The 23,599-nt window shown below is 34.4% G+C and overlaps 1 protein-coding gene across 3 annotated transcripts in view; it reads right to left on the bottom strand.

Annotated features, from left to right (window-relative positions):
• Positions 1 to 8,216: 8,216 nt before the first annotated feature.
• LOC126978839 (nuclear pore complex protein Nup153-like) overlaps positions 8,217 to 23,599 on the bottom strand; it is a 42,831-nt gene continuing 27,448 nt past the window's right edge. The window contains exon 8 of one of the 3 annotated variants that reach the window (XM_050827932.1): positions 8,217 to 8,315. The gene's annotated coding sequence lies outside the window, so the exon portion shown is untranslated. Of the gene's footprint in view, positions 8,316 to 13,658; positions 13,758 to 19,100; positions 19,200 to 23,599 lie in introns of those variants that run through there. The other 2 variants (XM_050827931.1, XM_050827930.1) reach the window with 2 other exon arrangements.

Genomic DNA, 23,599 nt, shown 5'->3' with positions numbered 1-23,599 from the left:
CGTACACATTTTTGTTTTCGCATTTATCAAGTTCATACTCATATTTATAGCCCTCTCTATATAAAAATAGTCGTAGTGGTAGGAAAACGTGTGAAATAAATAAACGCCGTCACGATGTAAGGTAAGAGGCATTGTGCACTCTCTTACCTGTACTGCAAACATACCGAAGACATTTTACATTAATCCACTACATGTGGACTATCTTGACACTTGGTCGAGCACGTAGTAAGTGACCTAAATTCAAATGCATGCTAATGTCGAAGTAGATCAAAAAAATCAAAAGTGATCAGCCCAACGGACTCTTGCTTGCACTATAGAACATACACTATACAGGGCGTTCCAAAGTTATGGGACATGAAGGGAAAGTACCTTAAATATCGTAGATAGGATATTTTACTGAAAGAATACTTTATGTTATTTTTAAAAGTTAGAAATTCTGCATTCGAAGATTTTCTAAAAATTACTTGCCTCGTCTGGGAATCAATCTGACTTAAACGTAAAAAAACACCCCTACTTTTATGATGCCAATCGACAGAATGGCCTATTATGAATGAATGATTATTTTTAAAATACAATTTTACTAATAAAGGATATTAGTTTTTGGCCATTCTTTCGATTGGCATCATAAAAGTAGGGGTTTTTTTTAACTGTAGAATTATATTTTTTAATCATAATCAAACAAATTAAAAAAAAAGTCAAAAATATTAAAAAAAAATCGTGTGGACCACCGTTAACATTTAGTGGGATGAAAAATAGATGTTGTCCGATTCTCAGACCTACCCAATATGCACTCAAAATTTCATGAGAATCTGTCAAGCCGTTTCGGAGGAGTTCAATGTTTAACACCATGACACGAGAATTTTATATATTAGATAATATATTTATATAATACATCTATATCTATATACTAGTTTCCGTTGACTACTAATAACTACTGAAAACATTGATGGTGATCTCATGCATCAAGATGTAATGTCATGTTTAATAATATAATCATTTGACAAAATACCTTATTACGTCTTAATAAGAAGGAATTTAGGTTACTACTGTCCCTTGAACAGAATTACCAGGTAATATAACCCTTCATTTACATCAAGGTATTATACATGTATTTGACAAGTTTCATACATTTGTATGCAATGTTTTCAAAATATAAAAATATTAAACTTGTCGTAGATAAAATTTGTATGGAACTTGTCCGATGAAAGTGTTTGTCAACTTCTACTTGTCTACATGTATATGAACTCATGTTTTATACTTGTTGTAGGCTTGTAGCTAAATTGTAGACATGTCAGCGTGTTTAATGATTATTTCTGCTCAATTTACTACTGGTACTGACAATGCAAAGTACTGAGGAACTTTGCTTCATGAGTGCAGTATACTTGTACATCAAACAAAATGAAGCAAATTCGAGGAATCCACGTAAGTACTGGTCGCGATCATTTTTGAGGAGACGACGGCAAGAAGGAGCCTTTCATTTCTTATTGAATGATGTAGGTAAGAATAGAAGACAGAAGTGGATTCAGAAATTTTGTTAGAATGAGACCAGTAAATTTGGAGAATTAGCTTGAAAAAGTTGCACCATACATTTTTTGCAGAATACACCGAGATGCCATCACTCCAGCAGAGCAATTTTTTCTTTTTTATGAGTAAGGAGGGCAAACAAGCTTAAGGGTCACCGCCGCACACATTCTCTTGCAACACCCAAGGAATCACAGGAGCTTTGCCGGCCTTTAAGGAAGGCGTACGCTCTTTTTCTCGTTGTTAGCCGTTTACTTGAGGTATCTAGCTACTGCTGATTCTTATTATTTTTTGTATTTGCATCGGATATCAAAGGCAAAAAGTAGTCAATGCATTACTGATGTTTGCGAGACGATTTTAAAAGTATTGAAAGAATATCTTTTTTTATGATAGTAAGGGATGAGACGAGCAAGACGTTCAGCTGATGGTAATTGATACGCCCTGCCCATTACAATTCAGAGCCACTCAGGATTCTCGAAAAACCCAATTCTGAGCGCTAATTTCGTTCATGTTAGTTACGCTGTCAATGTATCAGACTGTATCAAACATGTCATCGACCTATATGTGAACGCAAATGTGTTTTACTTGACTGGCAACACAGTGTGAACGAAAGTATGCTTCAAACAATTGCTAACATGCTAAAAACAAATAATAATGCTTTGATAAGTATTCTTCAAGTTTTGTATAAAACAAGTTATTGACATGTTTCTTGATGTAAACGAGGGGTAAGAGATCTACATCACAATATATTTGATCGCAATTTACGCATACATAGGCTGCACTAAAAGTATCGGGAATGGAATATTTCTACTGTTTCTGTCATACTAAAATCTTTTTAATTGAAAACTCCATGGTTTTAAAAATCGAATATCATTTATTTGTTTAAAAAAGATTCTCGGTCGTGTCACAAGGTCTTGTCAAACTTGTTTAGTCATTGAGAAAATGGAATTGACTCGAGAAAATTCTAGAGCGATGATTTATTATGACTTTCGAAATGGCTGAACACAAAAACAGTGTGTTGACCGGATGATTTCTGCATTTGGTGATGAAGCCCCATCTAAAACCACAATTTATCGCTGGTTTGTTGAATTTCAACGTGGACGTGTCAAGCTCAATGATGATCCCCGTCAAGGTCGTCCAAAAACTGCAGTCACCAAAGAAAACGTTGATGCTGTGCGTAAGCTGATTGAGGAAGATCGACATGTGACATACCGCGAAATTCAGGCAACTTTAGACATTGGCATGAGTCAAATACAAATAATTTTGCATGAACAATTAGGTGTAAAAAAAGTCGTTTTCCCGATGGATACCGCATTTGCTCTGTGAAGAGCAAAAAGCAGCTCGCGTTACTTGGTGCGTCAGAACTCTCGAAAGATTCCACGCAGGATCCTCAAATGCTGTATACAACATCGTATCAGGTGACGAATCCTGGATATACGCGTACGAACCCGAAACAAAAAACCAGTCACGAGTTTGGGTGTTCGAAAATAAGTTAAAGCCAACAATTGTTCGTTCACGGAGTGTTGCAAAAAAAATGGTGGCCACGTTTGTCTCCAAAACCGGCCATGTTGCGACTATTCCTCTTGAGGGACAAAGAATGGTTAATGCAGAATGGTGTGCTAGCATTTGTTTGCTACAGGTCGTTTCTGAACTCCGTAAAGAGAACTGCAACCGCCGCATCATCCTCCATTACGACAATGCGAGTTCTCACACCGCGCACAGACTAAAAGAGTTTTTAGAGCAAGAAAACATATAATTATTAAACGATCCGCCGTACAGCCCTGACCTAAGCCCTCATGATTTCTATACTTTCCCTAAAATAAAGAATAAATTGCGTGGTCAGAGATTTTCATCACCTGAAGAAGCTCTGGACGCCTACAAAACGGCCATTTTGGAGACCCCAACTTCCCAATGGAATGGTTGCTTCAATGATTGGCTCCATCGTATGGAAAAATGTGTCAAATTTCGCGGAGAATACTTCGAAAAGCAATAAATACATTTTTAAATAGTAATGTTGTGTAACTTCCTTGATTCCCGAAATTTTCAGTGCCGCCCTCGTATCAAGGTATATCTTTCAAGGGTGGATTGACCACGGTCTATATTTTATGTTCATTAATAAAATTTCTTAGATAAATATATCAAATAATTATCAGTTCTTTACTGCGTCTTCTAGTGGTTACCAGATCTTTCGAGCTAAGTGCTCTGCCCACTGTCACTTCAGTTTCGCAATCATCCGGGCTACGTTGGACACATTGGTTACTAATGATGATAAATGTACTTATATATTATAGAGTTTTCTGTTTTCTTAATTAAATAGCATGTTATTTTCGACAATAACTTAAACATGACGTTATCACGTGAACGATATTTTTGATGTATTATATCGTGTTTATATTAGTGTGAACCTTGTTAGCGGAATTTTTCAAATAAATTAATAAATAAAGCGTGTACTATACTGTTTAATTTTCCTTTATCATATAATCTTGTTGTTATATAATCTATACGATGGTGAGTAGCAGTGTTCCATATTGATTTAAGCTAAACGGGCAATTAATACTGACGGGTCTCAAAATCTTTGGAGCATTTTATTTTGTATGTTTTATATTAAGATAATTAATACGTCTACACTCTAAATAGACTGTGACAGATCTGAACACGTTGAAAAAAAATTGCTGCAAACTCTTAACCTCAATTTTCAGCAAAGCAAAATCTAAAACAAAGTGTCATACGTTTCGCGAGTGTTAGATATAACTTGACACGCAAACTCAAATAATCAACCAAGCCTGTTGTCATGTGTTGCCTAACAGCAAGAAGCTTTAGGCTAAAGCTTTAGATTTCTTTTGGTTTACTCCGTCGTAGCTCTATATATTGATGAATATAATGATGATAATAATAATATATCGAATATTTTTTTATATTTATAATTCAAATAATTTTATATGCAGGTTCCAGGACATCTAATATTATGATAAATAAGTATTTTGTACATTTTAGATCATAATAGATAAAAATCTGCATTGGTTTCGATGTCCAATTATTATGGTGTTCAACAGTTCTGTAAATTGTCATACTAAAATGCTCTATAAAATTATTATAGTGAGCATAACCATCCAGATTTCCTAGAGGATCACCAGTTGACTAACGACCGAAAATACGCCTTTCGCCAATCGGCAGGCGATCTTCAGGTATATCTGTCAAATAGAAGGGCGGCGACTATGGAAAGAAAGGCCTGGTAGTAAGTCTTCATAAAGGGAAGGAATCGTGTATAGCACAAGGCGCTTCTTTAGAAACATTCAGGCTTGCCGAGAGTTTATGCAAGTGGACCACCAGCTTCCTCACTGGGCACAGCATAGAGATCGTCCACAGATATTGTTCGAACCCGAAACCCTTGAACAGTGGAGTAACTCAGGGCTGTGTACTAGCACCTACACTACTTCTTTTGCATTTTAATGATATGTTTCACGCTTCCAGCTTCATTATTTTGCAGATTACAATACTGGATATGCCGTTAAAAATGGCCATGCAAGTGTCTGTCGGAAAATCGTAGACTAACGCCATTATTTTTATACAGAAATTAATTGGCTGAAAATGAAAAGTCGTACCCAAATGGTTGTAATAAAAAAACCACCATACATCAAAATCAAACTGGATTTTCGCCCAAGTGTAGGTAACCCTTTCTCGTCTCGTTTTGTTCAATTAAACAAAATGAGCTCAAAGAAGATTGTAACCGTGCGTCAGCTTGAATTACTTACTAAGCTATTCTAGTTTTTTCATAAAAGCTGTAATAAGTCCCTACAATATTTAATAAATAATTAAGTAGGTATTTAATTAGTCCAGTAACATAGGTACCTAAAGGTAAATACATACCTTCTCTTTATTCTATCTCTTCCATCCTGAGTAAGAGGAAAATAAATATGTTTTTTGAATAACTCAACATCATTGAGTGCTTTAGTCACCTGTCACACTGCTTTAGACACTGTAGGTTGAGATACCTACCTACTGAGTTGAAATTACTCTGACCAACAATGGTTTGGTAAGATCCTGTAGCATAAAATGCTAGTGCTATTAATACCTATAATGTAAATGATTGTACATGATTTTGTAATTTATTTAATTAAAGTCTTAAGTATAGGAAATATCTAGTCAGATAAATAGGTAGGCACCTACCTACTAAGATCATTCTTGGTAACTACCAACCTAAATAGGAAACTAAGTATAGTAGGTATTACGCTCTCATGGAATTAGAGGAACGAGGTCTTCAATAAGACCAAGGACTAAATCCTTGGATTAAGTCCTTGGTAAAGCGAAATGTTTTCACGAACTCCGTATCTGTCATTTCGAAAGCAAAATACTTGTTGATCCTTATATTATTTCGGAGTCGACGTTCTCTTCGCCGGTCTTCCCTTTCAGAAATATCCATAGCCAAGACAAGCTGATATTCATGTTTATGAAAAAACTTTCAACAGCCAACAAAAGCAAATTACTAACTTCAGTTCAGCGACTTCTCAGACGTTCGATTTGACATTAAATCGTTGGTAACTGATTGTAAAAAGATAGCAGAATACCATTAACACAACGATTGAAGTCTGTCTAGCTGACGTGAATACGCTTTAGCGATTTTTGGATAGGATCGTTTCTCGAACGTGCGATTTAAAATCACGTGAATACGAATCGTAGGTGAACGACAGATGTCGCTGCGATATCGCTCATATAAAATTACGTGAATCGGGCCGCTGAACGTTTGTTAGGTGAAACAGCAGGTATACGAGATATTTGGACTAGTTTCATATCAAATTTGAATAAAATCTACGAGCCTCGTGAATGTATTACCGGTGACGAACAGCTATTTGGTTATAGTGACCAAACTTTACTCAATACATGGCATTGAACCTGAAAACTATGGCATAAAAATATTCTGGGCTTGTGATGCAAATAATTCCTTCCCCCTAAATGGACAAATTTAAACAGGAAAATCAAGCGATAGCAATCGTCTAACAAATGTTAGAGAATGCACTGTATGAGAGAGCTAATATAGTGAGTGCATTTTGGCTAAATAACAATTCAGGACTGAATGAACTACGGATATTCTTTTACGTCTCTTCAACTGGCTCATTTCTTGAATTCATAGAATATGAAACTAGTTGGAACGGTGTGACATCAAAATTACATATGAGATCTCCAATGCAGGATGTGCTTGGCCAAGAACTAAGGCTGTCGATTTTTTCTAGATCTACAACTTCTATAAGTCAGACTAGACGAGATTCTACAGGGCGTGTTGTAGTCGTCAGAAATTGCTACATACGCACAGATCTCAAACACAAGCGAAGAAAACACGAAAAGCTTGCACTAACTGCAAAATACCAGCAAATATGAACATGCAGTAATATAATAAAAATTATCCAACACGTAATACTAGCTTCGACATCTGTGCTAATCCCTGTATAAAAAAAAGAATTTGTATTTGTTATCAAAATAAAACATTTTAACAATTAATGTTTATTACTTCATAGTTGTATGAAATTCTAAATACTTTTTTCATAGTCATACATAAATAGAAAGAGGTACCTTGTCACTCTATTGTTAGTTTAAAATATTTTTTGGTTTACATAAAACATTGTAATTAATTGACTGGGTCAACATATTAAAAAATATATAATTTATAAATAGTTAAGAGCTCTCAGGAAATCACAGCTACCTACAGGGCCTAAAACAAACCTCCTTTTCTTAAAATTTGAAAACGCGAAAGGTACCCGGGTACCTCGTTGAATAATTCACAGGCTGAAACTTAAATATGATCACTTACTACTAATTAGATCACGGATCATAAACTTGTAAATCATATAAAAATATTAGTAAATAAATATTTATTTATTTAATTATTGCCACGGCGTAAATTTTCGAAATAATCATTATAATTAGGAAATCGAATTGGAACAAAATCTTTTAAAATTAAAGAATATTAAAAAAGTTTGTGGTATGTGTTAAAATTAGGAGCTAGTTAGCAGAAAAGTTTGGGTGTTAATTAATCCTTTACACGAATTAAAATCTAATTGCTCGTAATGATACATAAATATATGATATATAATAAAATTTATAAATGATAATAATAATATATTTATATATAAGCTGACCCAGCAAACGTTGAATTGCCATATAAAGTAATAAATAAAAAAATCCATTGCCATCTTGCAACCCTATTGCGGATCTGTGGATCTAACAGAATAATATAAAAAACGCGATAGAAAAATAGATGTTTATCTTAGAAGGGTGAAAATTTGATGTTGTATATATTTTTTAAAGCAAGTTATATGTATCTTTAAAAAAAATATCTAAAAATTAAAAAAAAAATGGTGTGGACTACTCTAATATTTAGGGGGATGAAAAATAGATGTTGTCCGATTCTCAGACGTACCCTACATGCACACAAAATTTCATAAGAATCAGTCAAGCCGGTTCGGAGGAGTTTAACTACAAACACCGCGACACGAGAATTTTATATATTAGATAACTATACTATGCAAATATGTATATTCTCATATCGACAGTTACATTAATATAAATGTGATCTAATTTTAAGGTTCCCTTTGTTAATTTTAAGATGGACCTAAGCCAAGTCTAACTAGTTTAAACTAGGGATGTTTTAGTTATCTCAAAGAAAAAAACAATTTACATAATTAATTTTTTTTAATAGATTTGTTTTGTGTTGTGTAGTAATTCGGTTTAGACAGTCTTTGGTATTCGTTTTTCAGATATTGCAATAAATGTTTTTGGAGTCGTAGGCGTGGGTCCTGAATCTGAAATTATAAGAGAATACAATATATTAACATAAATTCGTTAACCCTAATTTTTAGGCTTTAAATATTGTTTGCACATCATGTACAATATAATATAGTGAAAACGATTTAACGAGGTTAATAAACTTAAAAACTATTTTAAGATCAATAAACTTATTAAACAACAATATAAATACCAAAAAAAAATGATAACAAATTTAGTTATAATTAAAATTAAAATATCGACAATTGATAAAAAAGTTTCAAACACGATTAGATTATAATATTATAATTTTTACTCTAGATGAATTAAATTCATACTCTATCGCTTTTAATCACTTTAAGCATTCTTTATTATCTTATTATTTGTTCTTTAGTGCTTACCTTTCTTTATCAAAAAGAATTTAACCATGAAAATTCTTTTACTCTGACTTTCTGATTCTTTTCCCCATCTGACCGGTCAGATTTTAAACCAAATATTTTACAACTCTTTTATGACATTGTTTAGCTTAGAAATGTCTTACGCATTCATTTTATAAATAATTAAGCAAATTACCCTGAATAATACACGAATAAAGTAAAAAAACGACAATTCGTAACAAAAATTATTAACAGTTGCTTTTATTTTGAATGACATGTCTAATGACACTCAAATCAAAACAAATAAAACAGTCGAATATATTTTAGAGCAAGACAGCGTTTGCCGCCATTATTTTTAATACAGTGTCATACATTTTCATGTTTAAGAGAGTTGCGGTAGGCTGGTGGAAGTGTGTCGACGTTAGATTATATACTCTTTGACGCATCTTCACCCTGTCCACCTGCCACTGTCAACAATATTGTAACATACCTTCATACGAAGCTCCGTGAAAACAAGGAATTATGCCGTCTTGCGCTAGAATCAAGAACGTTGAGATGGTGATGAAGTGTAGCCCAAGAAGGGTTTGTTTTCACCGGTAAGTCAGTAAATCCATGCGCTTTATGGATATGGATCGACGATATGGTATCGATAGGATTGTACTTAATTGTAAACAATGTCGGAATTAAATATGCGTGTAAACTGAAAATTGGTAAAAAGGGTGATGTGGGCGTAACAGCCGTGCCGTCATGTCGGGCGTCACACATAGACGTCATAAACGGTACGGTTCGGACGGTAGTAGTAATTTTGTTCAATGGACAATGCGTCATACCATCCAATATGGTCCGGTACCAGACCATGTCCGATGGTTAGGTCGGGCGAAATTCGACCATGGGTTTGACTATATAAATTAAATTAATACTTCAACCGCTTCATGTGCAGTTCACCGCATCGTGTTGTGCTATATGCGTATTACCTATAATTTGTAAGATAAAAAGGCAGACTTCGAGTATCGACTGAGGAGTTTTCATCAGTTAGTCAAAAATAGTGAATATCTAATGGTTAATCTAGTGTGTTAAAATATTATTGGTCAATGGACATTACGTTATTAGTAGGTAGAAATAGGTAAAAATACACAGGCTGCACTAAAAGTATCGGGAATTGAATATTTCCACTGTTCCTGTCATATTAAAATCGTTTTAATTGGAAAATCCTTGGTTTTAAAAATCGAATACCATTTATTTATTTAAAAATAGATTCTCCGTCTTGTCAAATTTGTTTAGTCGTTGAGAAAATGGAATTGACTCAAGAAAATTCTAGAGCGATGATTTATTATGACTTTCGAAGTGGTTTAACAAAAAAACAGTGTGTTGACCGGATTATTTCTGCGTTTGGTGATGAAGCCCCATCCAAAACCACAATTCATCGCTGGTTTGCTGAATTTCAACGTGGACGTGTCAAGCTTAGTGATGATCCCCGTCAAGGTCGTCCAAAAACTGCAGTCACCAAAGAAAACTTAGGTGCTGTGCGTAAGCTGATTGAGAAAGATCGACATGTGACATACCGCGAAATTCAGGCAACTTTAGACATTGGCATGAGTCAAATACAAATAATAATGCATGAACAATTAGGTGTAAAAAAGTTGCGGTATCCCGATGTATACCGCATTTGCTCTGTGAAGAGCAAAAAGCGGCTCGCGTTACTTGGTGCGTCAGAACTCTCGAAAGATTCTGCGCAGGATCCTCAAATGATGTATACAACATCGTATCAGGTGACGAATCCTGGATATACGCGTACGAACCCGAAACAAAAACCCAGTCACGAGTTTGGGTGTTCGACAATGAGTTAAAGCCAACAAAAATTGTTCTTTCACGGAGTGTTGCAAAAAAAATTGGTGGCCACGTTTATCTCCAAAACCGGCCATGTTGCGACTATTCCTGAACAAAGGGACAAAGAACGGTTAATGCAGAATGCTATGCTAGCATTTCTTTGCCACAGGTCGTTTCTGAACTCCGTAAAGAGAACTGCAACTGCCGCATCATCCTCCATCACGACAATGCGAGTTCTCACACCACGCACAGAACAAAAGAGTTTTTAAAGCAAGAAAACATAGAATTATTAGACCATCCGCCGTACAGCGCCGACCTAAGCCCTAATGATTTCTATACTTTCCCTAAAATAAAGAATATATTGCGTGGTCAGAGATTTTCATCGCCTGAAGAAGCTGTGGACGCCTACAAAACGGCCGTTTTGGAGACCCAAATTCCGAATAGAATGGTTGCTTCAATGATTTGTTCCATCACACCAATTTAACGGAGAATACTTTGAAAAGCAATAAATACATTTTTAAACAGTAATGTTGATTCTTGATGCTATTAATACCTATAATGTAAATGATTGTACATGATTTTGTAATTTATTTAATTAAAGTCTTAAGTATAGGAAATATCTAGTCAGATAAATAGGTAGGCACCTACCTACTAAGATCATTCTTGGTAACTACCAACCTAAATAGGAAACTAAGTATAGTAGGTATTACGCTCTCATGGAATTAGAGGAACGAGGTCTTCCATAAGACCAAGGACTAAATCCTTGGATTAAGTCCTTGGTAAAGCGAAATGTTTTCACGAACTCCGTATCTGTCATTTCGAAAGCAAAATACTTGTTGATCCTTATATTATTTCGGAGTCGACGTTCTCTTCGCCGGTCTTCCCTTTCAGAAATATCCATAGCCAAGACAAGCTGATATTCATGTTTATGAAAAAACTTTCAACAGCCAACAAAAGCAAATTACTAACTTCAGTTCAGCGACTTCTCAGACGTTCGATTTGACATTAAATCGTTGGTAACTGATTGTAAAAAGATAGCAGAATACCATTAACACAACGATTGAAGTCTGTCTAGCTGACGTGAATACGCTTTAGCGATTTTTGGATAGGATCGTTTCTCGAACGTGCGATTTAAAATCACGTGAATACGAATCGTAGGTGAACGACAGATGTCGCTGCGATATCGCTCATATAAAATTACGTGAATCGGGCCGCTGAACGTTTGTTAGGTGAAACAGCAGGTATACGAGATATTTGGACTAGTTTCATATCAAATTTGAATAAAATCTACGAGCCTCGTGAATGTATTACCGGTGACGAACAGCTATTTGGTTATAGTGACCAAACTTTACTCAATACATGGCATTGAACCTGAAAACTATGACATAAAAATATTCTGGGCTTGTGATGCAAATAATTCCTTCCCCCTAAATGGACAAATTTAAACAGGAAAATCAAGCGATAGCAATCGTCTAACAAATGTTAGAGAATGCACTGTATGAGAGAGCTAATATAGTGAGTGCATTTTGGCTAAATAACAATTCAGGACTGAATGAACTACGGATATTCTTTTACGTCTCTTCAACTGGCTCATTTCTTGAATTCATAGAATATGAAACTAGTTGGAACGGTGTGACATCAAAATTACATATGAGATCTCCAATGCAGGATGTGCTTGGCCAAGAACTAAGGCTGTCGATTTTTTCTAGATCTACAACTTCTATAAGTCAGACTAGACGAGATTCTACAGGGCGTGTTGTAGTCGTCAGAAATTGCTACATACGCACAGATCTCAAACACAAGCGAAGAAAACACGAAAAGCTTGCACTAACTGCAAAATACCAGCAAATGATGAACATGCAGTAATATAATAAAAATTATCCAACACGTAATACTAGCTTCGACATCTGTGCTAATCCCTGTATAAAAAAAAGAATTTGTATTTGTTATCAAAATAAAACATTTTAACAATTAATGTTTATTACTTCATAGTTGTATGAAATTCTAAATACTTTTTTCATAGTCATACATAAATAGAAAGAGGTACCTTGTCACTCTATTGTTAGTTTAAAATATTTTTTGGTTTACATAAAACATTGTAATTAATTGACTGGGTCAACATATTAAAAAATATATAATTTATAAATAGTTAAGAGCTCTCAGGAAATCACAGCTACCTACAGGGCCTAAAACAAACCTCCTTTTCTTAAAATTTGAAAACGCGAAAGGTACCCGGGTACCTCGTTGAATAATTCACAGGCTGAAACTTAAATATGATCACTTACTACTAATTAGATCACGGATCATAAACTTGTAAATCATATAAAAATATTAGTAAATAAATATTTATTTATTTAATTATTGCCACGGCGTAAATTTTCGAAATAATCATTATAATTAGGAAATCGAATTGGAACAAAATCTTTTAAAATTAAAGAATATTAAAAAAGTTTGTGGTATGTGTTAAAATTAGGAGCTAGTTAGCAGAAAAGTTTGGGTGTTAATTAATCCTTTACACGAATTAAAATCTAATTGCTCGTAATGATACATAAATATATGATATATAATAAAATTTATAAATGATAATAATAATATATTTATATATAAGCTGACCCAGCAAACGTTGAATTGCCATATAAAGTTATAAATAAAAAAATCCATTGCCATCTTGCAACCCTATTGCGGATCTGTGGATCTAACAGAATAATATAAAAAACGCGATAGAAAAATAGATGTTTATCTTAGAAGGGTGAAAATTTGATGTTGTATATATTTTTTAAAGCAAGTTATATGTATCTTTAAAAAAAATATCTAAAAATTAAAAAAAAAATGGTGTGGACTACTCTAATATTTAGGGGGATGAAAAATAGATGTTGTCCGATTCTCAGACGTACCCTACATGCACACAAAATTTCATAAGAATCAGTCAAGCCGGTTCGGAGGAGTTTAACTACAAACACCGCGACACGAGAATTTTATATATTAGATAACTATACTATGCAAATATGTATATTCTCATATCGACAGTTACATTAATATAAATGTGATCTAATTTTAAGGTTCCCTTTGTTAATTTTAAGATGGACCTAAGCCAAGTCTAACTAGTTTAAACTAGGGATGTTTTAGTTATCTCAAAGAAAAAAACAATTTACATAATTAATTTTTTTTAATAGATTTGTTTTGTGTTGTGTAGTAATTCGGTTTAGACAGTCTTTGGTATTCGTTTTTCAGATATTGCAATAAATGTTTTTGGAGTCGTAGGCGTGGGTCCTGAATCTGAAATTATAAGAGAATACAATATATTAACATAAATTCGTTAACCCTAATTTTTAGGCTTTAAATATTGTTTGCACATCATGTACAATATAATATAGTGAAAACGATTTAACGAGGTTAATAAACTTAAAAACTATTTTAAGATCAATAAACTTATTAAACAACAATATAAATACCAAAAAAAAATGATAACAAATTTAGTTATAATTAAAATTAAAATATCGACAATTGATAAAAAAGTTTCAAACACGATTAGATTATAATATTATAATTTTTACTCTAGATGAATTAAATTCATACTCTATCGCTTTTAATCACTTTAAGCATTCTTTATTATCTTATTATTTGTTCTTTAGTGCTTACCTTTCTTTATCAAAAAGAATTTAACCATGAAAATTCTTTTACTCTGACTTTCTGATTCTTTTCCCCATCTGACCGGTCAGATTTTAAACCAAATATTTTACAACTCTTTTATGACATTGTTTAGCTTAGAAATGTCTTACGCATTCATTTTATAAATAATTAAGCAAATTACCCTGAATAATACACGAATAAAGTAAAAAAACGACAATTCGTAACAAAAATTATTAACAGTTGCTTTTATTTTGAATGACATGTCTAATGACACTCAAATCAAAACAAATAAAACAGTCGAATATATGTTAGAGCAAGACAGCGTTTGCCGCCATTATTTTTAATACAGTGTCATACATTTTCATGTTTAAGAGAGTTGCGGTAGGCTGGTGGAAGTGTGTCGACGTTAGATTATATACTCTTTGACGCATCTTCACCCTGTCCACCTGCCACTGTCAACAATATTGTAACATACCTTCATACGAAGCTCCGTGAAAACAAGGAATTATGCCGTCTTGCGCTAGAATCAAGAACGTTGAGATGGTGATGAAGTGTAGCCCAAGAAGGGTTTGTTTTCACCGGTAAGTCAGTAAATCCATGCGCTTTATGGATATGGATCGACGATATGGTATCGATAGGATTGTACTTAATTGTAAACAATGTCGGAATTAAATATGCGTGTAAACTGAAAATTGGTAAAAAGGGTGATGTGGGCGTAACAGCCGTGCCGTCATGTCGGGCGTCACACATAGACGTCATAAACGGTACGGTTCGGACGGTAGTAGTAATTTTGTTCAATGGACAATGCGTCATACCATCCAATATGGTCCGGTACCAGACCATGTCCGATGGTTAGGTCGGGCGAAATTCGACCATGGGTTTGACTATATAAATTAAATTAATACTTCAACCGCTTCATGTGCAGTTCACCGCATCGTGTTGTGCTATATGCGTATTACCTATAATTTGTAAGATAAAAAGGCAGACTTCGAGTATCGACTGAGGAGTTTTCATCAGTTAGTCAAAAATAGTGAATATCTAATGGTTAATCTAGTGTGTTAAAATATTATTGGTCAATGGACATTACGTTATTAGTAGGTAGAAATAGGTAAAAATACACAGGCTGCACTAAAAGTATCGGGAATTGAATATTTCCACTGTTCCTGTCATATTAAAATCGTTTTAATTGGAAAATCCTTGGTTTTAAAAATCGAATACCATTTATTTATTTAAAAATAGATTCTCCGTCTTGTCAAATTTGTTTAGTCGTTGAGAAAATGGAATTGACTCAAGAAAATTCTAGAGCGATGATTTATTATGACTTTCGAAGTGGTTTAACAAAAAAACAGTGTGTTGACCGGATTATTTCTGCGTTTGGTGATGAAGCCCCATCCAAAACCACAATTCATCGCTGGTTTGCTGAATTTCAACGTGGACGTGTCAAGCTTAGTGATGATCCCCGTCAAGGTCGTCCAAAAACTGCAGTCACCAAAGAAAACTTAGGTGCTGTGCGTAAGCTGATTGAGAAAGATCGACATGTGACATACCGCGAAATTCAGGCAACTTTAGACATTGGCATGAGTCAAATACAAATAATAATGCATGAACAATTAGGTGTAAAAAAGTTGCGGTATCCCGATGTATACCGCATTTGCTCTGTGAAGAGCAAAAAGCGGCTCGCGTTACTTGGTGCGTCAGAACTCTCGAAAGATTCTGCGCAGGATCCTCAAATGATGTATACAACATCGTATCAGGTGACGAATCCTGGATATACGCGTACGAACCCGAAACAAAAACCCAGTCACGAGTTTGGGTGTTCGACAATGAGTTAAAGCCAACAAAAATTGTTCTTTCACGGAGTGTTGCAAAAAAAATTGGTGGCCACGTTTATCTCCAAAACCGGCCATGTTGCGACTATTCCTGAACAAAGGGACAAAGAACGGTTAATGCAGAATGCTATGCTAGCATTTCTTTGCCACAGGTCGTTTCTGAACTCCGTAAAGAGAACTGCAACTGCCGCATCATCCTCCATCACGACAATGCGAGTTCTCACACCACGCACAGAACAAAAGAGTTTTTAAAGCAAGAAAACATAGAATTATTAGACCATCCGCCGTACAGCGCCGACCTAAGCCCTAATGATTTCTATACTTTCCCTAAAATAAAGAATATATTGCGTGGTCAGAGATTTTCATCGCCTGAAGAAGCTGTGGACGCCTACAAAACGGCCGTTTTGGAGACCCAAATTCCGAATAGAATGGTTGCTTCAATGATTTGTTCCATCACACCAATTTAACGGAGAATACTTTGAAAAGCAATAAATACATTTTTAAACAGTAATGTTGATTCTTGATGCTATTAATACCTATAATGTAAATGATTGTACATGATTTTGTAATTTATTTAATTAAAGTCTTAAGTATAGGAAATATCTAGTCAGATAAATAGGTAGGCACCTACCTACTAAGATCATTCTTGGTAACTACCAACCTAAATAGGAAACTAAGTATAGTAGGTATTACGCTCTCATGGAATTAGAGGAACGAGGTCTTCCATAAGACCAAGGACTAAATCCTTGGATTAAGTCCTTGGTAAAGCGAAATGTTTTCACGAACTCCGTATCTGTCATTTCGAAAGCAAAATACTTGTTGATCCTTATATTATTTCGGAGTCGACGTTCTCTTCGCCGGTCTTCCCTTTCAGAAATATCCATAGCCAAGACAAGCTGATATTCATGTTTATGAAAAAACTTTCAACAGCCAACAAAAGCAAATTACTAACTTCAGTTCAGCGACTTCTCAGACGTTCGATTTGACATTAAATCGTTGGTAACTGATTGTAAAAAGATAGCAGAATACCATTAACACAACGATTGAAGTCTGTCTAGCTGACGTGAATACGCTTTAGCGATTTTTGGATAGGATCGTTTCTCGAACGTGCGATTTAAAATCACGTGAATACGAATCGTAGGTGAACGACAGATGTCGCTGCGATATCGCTCATATAAAATTACGTGAATCGGGCCGCTGAACGTTTGTTAGGTGAAACAGCAGGTATACGAGATATTTGGACTAGTTTCATATCAAATTTGAATAAAATCTACGAGCCTCGTGAATGTATTACCGGTGACGAACAGCTATTTGGTTATAGTGACCAAACTTTACTCAATACATGGCATTGAACCTGAAAACTATGGCATAAAAATATTCTGGGCTTGTGATGCAAATAATTCCTTCCCCCTAAATGGACAAATTTAAACAGGAAAATCAAGCGATAGCAATCGTCTAACAAATGTTAGAGAATGCACTGTATGAGAGAGCTAATATAGTGAGTGCATTTTGGCTAAATAACAATTCAGGACTGAATGAACTACGGATATTCTTTTACGTCTCTTCAACTGGCTCATTTCTTGAATTCATAGAATATGAAACTAGTTGGAACGGTGTGACATCAAAATTACATATGAGATCTCCAATGCAGGATGTGCTTGGCCAAGAACTAAGGCTGTCGATTTTTTCTAGATCTACAACTTCTATAAGTCAGACTAGACGAGATTCTACAGGGCGTGTTGTAGTCGTCAGAAATTGCTACATACGCACAGATCTCAAACACAAGCGAAGAAAACACGAAAAGCTTGCACTAACTGCAAAATACCAGCAAATGATGAACATGCAGTAATATAATAAAAATTATCCAACACGTAATACTAGCTTCGACATCTGTGCTAATCCCTGTATAAAAAAAAGAATTTGTATTTGTTATCAAAATAAAACATTTTAACAATTAATGTTTATTACTTCATAGTTGTATGAAATTCTAAATACTTTTTTCATAGTCATACATAAATAGAAAGAGGTACCTTGTCACTCTATTGTTAGTTTAAAATATTTTTTGGTTTACATAAAACATTGTAATTAATTGACTGGGTCAACATATTAAAAAATATATAATTTATAAATAGTTAAGAGCTCTCAGGAAATCACAGCTACCTACAGGGCCTAAAACAAACCTCCTTTTCTTAAAATTTGAAAACGCGAAAGGTACCCGGGTACCTCGTTGAATAATTCACAGGCTGAAACTTAAATATGATCACTTACTACTAATTAGATCACGGATCATAAACTTGTAAATCATATAAAAATATTAGTAAATAAATATTTATTTATTTAATTATTGCCACGGCGTAAATTTTCGAAATAATCATTATAATTAGGAAATCGAATTGGAACAAAATCTTTTAAAATTAAAGAATATTAAAAAAGTTTGTGGTATGTGTTAAAATTAGGAGCTAGTTAGCAGAAAAGTTTGGGTGTTAATTAATCCTTTACACGAATTAAAATCTAATTGCTCGTAATGATACATAAATATATGATATATAATAAAATTTATAAATGATAATAATAATATATTTATATATAAGCTGACCCAGCAAACGTTGAATTGCCATATAAAGTAATAAATAAAAAAATCCATTGCCATCTTGCAACCCTATTGCGGATCTGTGGATCTAACAGAATAATATAAAAAACGCGATAGAAAAATAGATGTTTATCTTAGAAGGGTGAAAATTTGATGTTGTATATATTTTTTAAAGCAAGTTATATGTATCTTTAAAAAAAATATCTAAAAATTAAAAAAAAAATGGTGTGGACTACTCTAATATTTAGGGGGATGAAAAATAGATGTTGTCCGATTCTCAGACGTACCCTACATGCACACAAAATTTCATAAGAATCAGTCAAGCCGGTTCGGAGGAGTTTAACTACAAACACCGCGACACGAGAATTTTATATATTAGATAACTATACTATGCAAATATGTATATTCTCATATCGACAGTTACATTAATATAAATGTGATCTAATTTTAAGGTTCCCTTTGTTAATTTTAAGATGGACCTAAGCCAAGTCTAACTAGTTTAAACTAGGGATGTTTTAGTTATCTCAAAGAAAAAAACAATTTACATAATTAATTTTTTTTAATAGATTTGTTTTGTGTTGTGTAGTAATTCGGTTTAGACAGTCTTTGGTATTCGTTTTTCAGATATTGCAATAAATGTTTTTGGAGTCGTAGGCGTGGGTCCTGAATCTGAAATTATAAGAGAATACAATATATTAACATAAATTCGTTAACCCTAATTTTTAGGCTTTAAATATTGTTTGCACATCATGTACAATATAATATAGTGAAAACGATTTAACGAGGTTAATAAACTTAAAAACTATTTTAAGATCAATAAACTTATTAAACAACAATATAAATACCAAAAAAAAATGATAACAAATTTAGTTATAATTAAAATTAAAATATCGACAATTGATAAAAAAGTTTCAAACACGATTAGATTATAATATTATAATTTTTACTCTAGATGAATTAAATTCATACTCTATCGCTTTTAATCACTTTAAGCATTCTTTATTATCTTATTATTTGTTCTTTAGTGCTTACCTTTCTTTATCAAAAAGAATTTAACCATGAAAATTCTTTTACTCTGACTTTCTGATTCTTTTCCCCATCTGACCGGTCAGATTTTAAACCAAATATTTTACAACTCTTTTATGACATTGTTTAGCTTAGAAATGTCTTACGCATTCATTTTATAAATAATTAAGCAAATTACCCTGAATAATACACGAATAAAGTAAAAAAACGACAATTCGTAACAAAAATTATTAACAGTTGCTTTTATTTTGAATGACATGTCTAATGACACTCAAATCAAAACAAATAAAACAGTCGAATATATGTTAGAGCAAGACAGCGTTTGCCGCCATTATTTTTAATACAGTGTCATACATTTTCATGTTTAAGAGAGTTGCGGTAGGCTGGTGGAAGTGTGTCGACGTTAGATTATATACTCTTTGACGCATCTTCACCCTGTCCACCTGCCACTGTCAACAATATTGTAACATACCTTCATACGAAGCTCCGTGAAAACAAGGAATTATGCCGTCTTGCGCTAGAATCAAGAACGTTGAGATGGTGATGAAGTGTAGCCCAAGAAGGGTTTGTTTTCACCGGTAAGTCAGTAAATCCATGCGCTTTATGGATATGGATCGACGATATGGTATCGATAGGATTGTACTTAATTGTAAACAATGTCGGAATTAAATATGCGTGTAAACTGAAAATTGGTAAAAAGGGTGATGTGGGCGTAACAGCCGTGCCGTCATGTCGGGCGTCACACATAGACGTCATAAACGGTACGGTTCGGACGGTAGTAGTAATTTTGTTCAATGGACAATGCGTCATACCATCCAATATGGTCCGGTACCAGACCATGTCCGATGGTTAGGTCGGGCGAAATTCGACCATGGGTTTGACTATATAAATTAAATTAATACTTCAACCGCTTCATGTGCAGTTCACCGCATCGTGTTGTGCTATATGCGTATTACCTATAATTTGTAAGATAAAAAGGCAGACTTCGAGTATCGACTGAGGAGTTTTCATCAGTTAGTCAAAAATAGTGAATATCTAATGGTTAATCTAGTGTGTTAAAATATTGTTGGTCAATGGACATTACGTTATTAGTAGGTAGAAATAGGTAAAAATACACAGGCTGCACTAAAAGTATCGGGAATTGAATATTTCCACTGTTCCTGTCATATTAAAATCGTTTTAATTGGAAAATCCTTGGTTTTAAAAATCGAATACCATTTATTTATTTAAAAATAGATTCTCCGTCTTGTCAAATTTGTTTAGTCGTTGAGAAAATGGAATTGACTCAAGAAAATTCTAGAGCGATGATTTATTATGACTTTCGAAGTGGTTTAACAAAAAAACAGTGTGTTGACCGGATTATTTCTGCGTTTGGTGATGAAGCCCCATCCAAAACCACAATTCATCGCTGGTTTGCTGAATTTCAACGTGGACGTGTCAAGCTTAGTGATGATCCCCGTCAAGGTCGTCCAAAAACTGCAGTCACCAAAGAAAACTTAGGTGCTGTGCGTAAGCTGATTGAGAAAGATCGACATGTGACATACCGCGAAATTCAGGCAACTTTAGACATTGGCATGAGTCAAATACAAATAATAATGCATGAACAATTAGGTGTAAAAAAGTTGCGGTATCCCGATGTATACCGCATTTGCTCTGTGAAGAGCAAAAAGCGGCTCGCGTTACTTGGTGCGTCAGAACTCTCGAAAGATTCTGCGCAGGATCCTCAAATGATGTATACAACATCGTATCAGGTGACGAATCCTGGATATACGCGTACGAACCCGAAACAAAAACCCAGTCACGAGTTTGGGTGTTCGACAATGAGTTAAAGCCAACAAAAATTGTTCTTTCACGGAGTGTTGCAAAAAAAATTGGTGGCCACGTTTATCTCCAAAACCGGCCATGTTGCGACTATTCCTGAACAAAGGGACAAAGAACGGTTAATGCAGAATGCTATGCTAGCATTTCTTTGCCACAGGTCGTTTCTGAACTCCGTAAAGAGAACTGCAACTGCCGCATCATCCTCCATCACGACAATGCGAGTTCTCACACCACGCACAGAACAAAAGTTTTTAAAGCAAGAAAACATAGAATTATTAGACCATCCGCCGTACAGCGCCGACCTAAGCCCTAATGATTTCTATACTTTCCCTAAAATAAAGAATATATTGCGTGGTCAGAGATTTTCATCGCCTGAAGAAGCTGTGGACGCCTACAAAACGGCCGTTTTGGAGACCCAAATTCCGAATAGAATGGTTGCTTCAATGATTTGTTCCATCACACCAATTTAACGGAGAATACTTTGAAAAGCAATAAATACATTTTTAAACAGTAATGTTGATTCTTGATGCTATTAATACCTATAATGTAAATGATTGTACATGATTTTGTAATTTATTTAATTAAAGTCTTAAGTATAGGAAATATCTAGTCAGATAAATAGGTAGGCACCTACCTACTAAGATCATTCTTGGTAACTACCAACCTAAATAGGAAACTAAGTATAGTAGGTATTACGCTCTCATGGAATTAGAGGAACGAGGTCTTCCATAAGACCAAGGACTAAATCCTTGGATTAAGTCCTTGGTAAAGCGAAATGTTTTCACGAACTCCGTATCTGTCATTTCGAAAGCAAAATACTTGTTGATCCTTATATTATTTCGGAGTCGACGTTCTCTTCGCCGGTCTTCCCTTTCAGAAATATCCATAGCCAAGACAAGCTGATATTCATGTTTATGAAAAAACTTTCAACAGCCAACAAAAGCAAATTACTAACTTCAGTTCAGCGACTTCTCAGACGTTCGATTTGACATTAAATCGTTGGTAACTGATTGTAAAAAGATAGCAGAATACCATTAACACAACGATTGAAGTCTGTCTAGCTGACGTGAATACGCTTTAGCGATTTTTGGATAGGATCGTTTCTCGAACGTGCGATTTAAAATCACGTGAATACGAATCGTAGGTGAACGACAGATGTCGCTGCGATATCGCTCATATAAAATTACGTGAATCGGGCCGCTGAACGTTTGTTAGGTGAAACAGCAGGTATACGAGATATTTGGACTAGTTTCATATCAAATTTGAATAAAATCTACGAGCCTCGTGAATGTATTACCGGTGACGAACAGCTATTTGGTTATAGTGACCAAACTTTACTCAATACATGGCATTGAACCTGAAAACTATGGCATAAAAATATTCTGGGCTTGTGATGCAAATAATTCCTTCCCCCTAAATGGACAAATTTAAACAGGAAAATCAAGCGATAGCAATCGTCTAACAAATGTTAGAGAATGCACTGTATGAGAGAGCTAATATAGTGAGTGCATTTTGGCTAAATAACAATTCAGGACTGAATGAACTACGGATATTCTTTTACGTCTCTTCAACTGGCTCATTTCTTGAATTCATAGAATATGAAACTAGTTGGAACGGTGTGACATCAAAATTACATATGAGATCTCCAATGCAGGATGTGCTTGGCCAAGAACTAAGGCTGTCGATTTTTTCTAGATCTACAACTTCTATAAGTCAGACTAGACGAGATTCTACAGGGCGTGTTGTAGTCGTCAGAAATTGCTACATACGCACAGATCTCAAACACAAGCGAAGAAAACACGAAAAGCTTGCACTAACTGCAAAATACCAGCAAATGATGAACATGCAGTAATATAATAAAAATTATCCAACACGTAATACTAGCTTCGACATCTGTGCTAATCCCTGTATAAAAAAAAGAATTTGTATTTGTTATCAAAATAAAACATTTTAACAATTAATGTTTATTACTTCATAGTTGTATGAAATTCTAAATACTTTTTTCATAGTCATACATAAATAGAAAGAGGTACCTTGTCACTCTATTGTTAGTTTAAAATATTTTTTGGTTTACATAAAACATTGTAATTAATTGACTGGGTCAACATATTAAAAAATATATAATTTATAAATAGTTAAGAGCTCTCAGGAAATCACAGCTACCTACAGGGCCTAAAACAAACCTCCTTTTCTTAAAATTTGAAAACGCGAAAGGTACCCGG

This window comes from Leptidea sinapis, chromosome Z (assembly GCF_905404315.1).
Source record: "Leptidea sinapis chromosome Z, ilLepSina1.1, whole genome shotgun sequence".
NCBI classification, from domain to species: Eukaryota; Metazoa; Arthropoda; class Insecta; order Lepidoptera; family Pieridae; genus Leptidea; species Leptidea sinapis.
Note: the sequence above shows the minus strand (reverse complement) of the source record. Positions and strands in the feature narration are given on the sequence as shown.